The sequence below is a fragment of the Procambarus clarkii genome, chromosome 46 (genome assembly GCF_040958095.1).
Source record: "Procambarus clarkii isolate CNS0578487 chromosome 46, FALCON_Pclarkii_2.0, whole genome shotgun sequence".
Lineage (NCBI taxonomy): Eukaryota > Metazoa > Arthropoda > Malacostraca > Decapoda > Cambaridae > Procambarus > Procambarus clarkii.
Window position 1 is genome coordinate 13989193 of NC_091195.1, and position 5858 is coordinate 13995050.

Consider the following 5858-nt stretch of genomic DNA (forward strand, 5'->3'; position numbering starts at 1 on the left):
GGGCCACATTCTTAGCGTGGTAACTATCGGGGACCACATTCTTAGCGTGGTAACTATCTGGGGCCACATTCTTAGTGTGGTAACTATCTGGGGCCACATTCATAGCGTGGTAACTATCTGGGGCCACATTCTTAGTGTGGTAACTATCTGGGGCCACATTCTTAGTGTGGTAACTATCTGGGGCCACATTCTTTGCGTGGTAACTATCTGGGACCACATTCTTAGCATGGTAACTATCTGGGCCACATTTTTTGTGTGGTAACTATCTGGGCCACATTCTTAGTGTGGTAACTATCTGAGGCGACATTCTCAGTGTGGTAACACTATCAGGGGCCACATTCTTAGTGTGGTAACTATCTGGGACGACATTCTTAGCGTGGTAACACTATCTGGGGCCACATTCTTAGTGTGGTAACTATCAGGGGCCACATTCTTAGTGTGGTAACTATCTGGGACGTCATTCTTAGCGTGGTAACACTATCTGGGGCCACATTCTTTGCGTGGTAACTATCTGGGGGCACATTCTTAGCGTGGTAACTATCTGGGGCCACATTCGTAGCGTGGTAACTATCTGGGGCCACATTCTTAGCGTGGTAACTATCTGGGGCCATATTCTTTGCTTGGTAACTATCTGGGGCCACATTCTTTGCGTGGTAACTATCTGGGGCCACATTCTTAGTGTGGTAACTATCTGGGGTCACATTCTTAGCGTGGTAACTATCTGGTTATCTTGAGGTTATCTTGAGATGATTTCGGGGCTTTAGTGTCCCCGCGGCCCGGTCCTCGACCAGGCCTCCACCCCCAGGAAGCAGCCCGTGACAGCTGACTAACTCCCAGGTACCTATTTACTGCTAGGTAACAGGGGCATTCAGGGTGAAAGAAACTTTGCCCATTTGTTTCTGCCTCGTGCGGGAATCGAACCCGCGCCACAGAATTACGAGTCCTGCGCGCTATCCACCAGGCTACGAGGCCCCTATCTGGGGCCACATTCTTTGCATTGTATCTATCTGGGGCCACATTCTTAGCGTGGTAACACTATCTGGGGCCACATTCTTAGCGTGGTAAATATCTGGGGCCACATTCTTAGCATGGTAACTGTCTGGGGGCCACATTACTAGCGTGGTAACTATCTGGGGCCACATTCTTAGCGTGGTAACTGTATGGGGCCACATTCTAAGCGTGGTAACACTATCTGGGGCCACATTCTTAGCGTTGTAACTATCTAGGGCCACATTCTTAGTGTGGTAACTATCTGGGGTCACATTCTTAGCGTGGTAACACTATCTGGGGCCACATTCTTAGCGTGGTAACTAGCTGGTGCGACATTCTTAGCGTGGTAACTATCTGGGGCCACATTCTTAGCGTGGTAACTATATGTGGCCACATTCTAAGTGTGGTAATTATCTGGGGCCACATTCTTAGCGTGGTAACACTATTTGGGGCCATATTCTTAGCGTGGTAACTATCTGGTGCCACATTCTTAGCGTGGTAACTATCTGGGGCCACATTCTTAGCGTGGTAACTATCTGGGGCCACATTCTAAGTGTGGTAACTATCTGGGGCCACATTCTTCGTGTGGTAACAAAATCTGGGGCCACATTCTTAGCGTGGTAACTATTTGGGGGCCACATTCTTAGCGTGTTAACTATATGCGGCCACATTCTTAGCGTGGTAACTATCTGGGGCCACATTCTTTGCATTGTAACAATCTGGGGCCACATTCTTAGCGTGGTAACTATCTTGGGCCACATTCTTTGTGTGGTAACTATCTGGGGCCACATTCTTAGCGTGGTAACACTATCTGGGGCCATATTCTTAGCGTGGTAAATATCTGGGGCCACATTCTTAGCATGGTAACTATCTGGGGGCCACATTATTAGCGTGGTAACTATCTGGGGCCACATTCATAGCGAGGAAACTCTATGGGGCCACATTCTAAGCGTGGTAACACTATCTGGGGCCACATTCTTAGCGTTGTAACTATCTAGGGCCACATTCTTAGTGTGGTAACTATCTGGGGCCACATTCTTAGCGTGGTAACTATCTGGGGCCACATTCTTAGCGTGGTAACTATCTGGGGCCACATGCTTAGCGTGGTAACTATCTGGGGCCACATTCTTAGTGTGGTAACTATCTGGGGCCACATTCTTTGCGTGGTAACTATCTGGGACCACATTCTTAGCATGGTAACTATCTGGGCCACATTTTTTGTGTGGTAACTATCTGGGCCACATTCTTAGTGTGGTAACTATCTGAGGCGACATTCTCAGTGTGGTAACACTATCAGGGGCCACATTCTTAGTGTGGTAACTATCTGGGAGGACATTCTTAGCGTGGTAACACTATCTGGGGCCACATTCTTAGTGTGGTAACTATCAGGGGCCACATTCTTAGTGTGGTAACTATCTGGGACGTCATTCTTAGCGTGGTAACACTATCTGGGGCCACATTCTTTGCGTGGTAACTATCTGGGGGCACATTCTTAGCGTGGTAACTATCTGGGGCCACATTCGTAGCGTGGTAACTATCTGGGGCCACATTCTTAGCGTGGTAACTATCTGGGGCCATATTCTTTGCTTGGTAACTATCTGGGGCCACATTCTTTGCGTGGTAACTATCTGGGGCCACATTCTTAGTGTGGTAACTATCTGGGGTCACATTCTTAGCGTGGTAACTATCTGGGGCCACATTCTTTGCATTGTATCTATCTGGGGCCACATTCTTAGCGTGGTAACACTATCTGGGGCCACATTCTTAGCGTGGTAACACTATCTGGGGCCACATTCTTAGTGTGGTAACTATCAGGGGCCACATTCTTAGTGTGGTAACTATCTGGGACGTCATTCTTAGCGTGGTAACACTATCTGGGGCCACATTCTTTGCGTGGTAACTATCTGGGGGCACATTCTTAGCGTGGTAACTATCTGGGGCCACATTCGTAGCGTGGTAACTATCTGGGGCCACATTCTTAGCGTGGTAACTATCTGGGGCCATATTCTTTGCTTGGTAACTATCTGGGGCCACATTCTTTGCGTGGTAACTATCTGGGGCCACATTCTTAGTGTGGTAACTATCTGGGGTCACATTCTTAGCGTGGTAACTATCTGGGGCCACATTCTTTGCATTGTATCTATCTGGGGCCACATTCTTAGCGTGGTAACACTATCTGGGGCCACATTCTTAGCGTGGTAAATATCTGGGGCCACATTCTTAGCATGGTAACTGTCTGGGGGCCACATTATTAGCGTGGTAACTATCTGGGGCCACATTCTTAGCGTGGTAACTGTATGGGGCCACATTCTAAGCGTGGTAACACTATCTGGGGCCACATTCTTAGCGTTGTAACTATCTAGGGTCACATTCTTAGTGTGGTAACTATCTGGGGCCAAATTCTTTGCTTTGTAACTATCTGGGGCCACATTCTTATCGTGGTAACTATCTGGGGCCACATTCTTAGTGTGGTAACTATCTGGGGTCACATTCTTAGCGTGGTAACACTATCTGGGGCCACATTCTTAGCGTGGTAACTAGCTGGTGCGACATTCTTAGCGTGGTAACTATCTGGGGCCACATTCTTAGCGTGGTAACTATCTGGGGCCACATTCTAAGTGTGGTAATTATCTGGGGCCACATTCTTTGCTTTGTAACTATCTGGGGCCACATTCTTAGCGTGGTAACTATCTTGGGCCACATTCTTTGTGTGGTAACTATCTGGGGCCACATTCTTAGCGTGGTAACACTATCTGGGGCCATATTCTTAGCGTGGTAAATATCTGGGGCCACATTCTTAGCATGGTAACTATCTGGGGGCCACATTATTAGCGTGGTAACTATCTGGGGCCACATTCTTAGCGAGGTAACTATATGGGGCCACATTCTAAGCGTGGTAACACTATCTGGGGCCACATTCTTAGCGTTGTAACTATCTAGGGCCACATTCTTAGTGTGGTAACTATCTGGGGCCACATTCTTAGCGTGGTAACTATCTGGGGCCACATTCTTAGCGTGGTAACTATCTGGGGCCACATGCTTAGCGTGGTAACTATCTGGGGCCACATTCTAAGTGTGGTAACTATCTGGGGCCACATTCTTACCGTGGTAACACTATTTGGGGAAACATTCTTAGCGTGGTAACTATCTGGGGCCACATTCTAAGTGTGGTAACTATCTGGGGCCACATTCTTTGCGAGGTAACACTATTTGGGGCCATATTCTTAGCGTGGCAACTATCTGGTGCCACATTCTTAGCGTGGTAACTATCTGGGGCACATTCTTAGCATGGTAACTATCTGGGGCCACATTCTTAGTGTGGTAACTATCTGGGGCCACATTCTCAGTGTGGTAACTATCTGGGGCCACATTCTTTGCGTGGTAACTATCTGGGACCACATTCTTAGCATTGTAACTATCTGGGGCCACATTCTTAGTGTGGTAACTGTCTGGGGCCACATTCTTTGCGTGGTAACTATCTGGGACCACATTCTTAGCATGGTAACTATCTGGGCCACATTCGTAGTGTGGTAACTATCTGGGCCACATTCTTAGCGTGGTTGCACTATCTGGGGCCACATTCTTAGCGTGGTAAATATCTGGGGCCACATTCTTAGCATGGTAACTGTCTGGGGGCCACATTATTAGCGTGGTAACTATCTGGGGCCACATTCTTAGCGTGGTAACTGTATAGGGCCACATTCTAAGCGTGGTAACACTATCTGGGGCCACATTCTTAGCGTTGTAACAATCTAGGGCCACATTCTTAGTGTGGTAACTATCTGGGGCCACATTCTTTGCTTTGTAACTGTCTGGGGCCACATTCTTAGCGTGGTAACTATCTGGGGCCACATTCTTAGTGTGGTAACTATCTGGGGTCACATTCTTAGCGTGGTAACTCTATCTGGGGCCTCATTCTTAGCGTGGTAACTATCTGGGGCCACATTCTTAGCGTGGTAACTATCTGGGGCCACATTCTAAGTGTGGTAATTATCTGGGGCCACATTCTTAGCGGGGTAACACTATTTGGGGCCATATTCTTAGAGTGGTAACTATCTGGTGCCACATTCTTAGCGTGGTAACTATCTGGGGCCACATTCTTAGCGTGGTAACTATCTGGGGCCACATTCTAAGTGTGGTAACTATCTGGGGCCACATTCTTCGTGTGGTAACACTATCTGGGGCCACATTCTTAGCGTGGTAACTATTTGGGGGCCACATTCTTAGCGTGTTAACTATTTGGGGCCACATTCTTAGTGTGGTAACTATCTGGGGCCACATTCTTAGTGTGGTAACTATCTGGGGCCACATTCTTATTGTGGTAACTATCTGAGACCACGTTTTTAGCATGGTAACTATCTGGGCCACATTTTGTGTGTGGTAACTATCTGGGCCACATTCTTAGTGTGGTAACTATCTGAGGCGACATTCTCAGAGTGGTAACACTATCAGGGGCCACATTCTCAGTGTGGTAACTATTTGGGACGACATTCTTAGCGTGGTAACACTATCTGGGGCCACATTCTTAGCGTGGTAACTATCTGGGGCCACATTCTTAGCGTGGTAACTATCTGGGGCCACATTCTTAGCGAGGTAACTATCTGGGGCCACATTCTTAGCGTGGTAACTATCTGGGGCCACATTCTTACTGTGGTAACTATCTGGGGCCACATTCATAGCGTGGTAACTATCTGGGGCCACATTCTTAGCGTGGTAACTATCTGGGGCCACATTCTTAGCGAGGTAACTATCTGGGGCCACATTCTTAGCGTGGTAACTATCTGGGGCCATATTCTTTGCTTGGTAACTATCTGGGGCCACATTCTTTGCGTGGTAACTATCTGGGGCCACATTCTTAGTGTGGTAAC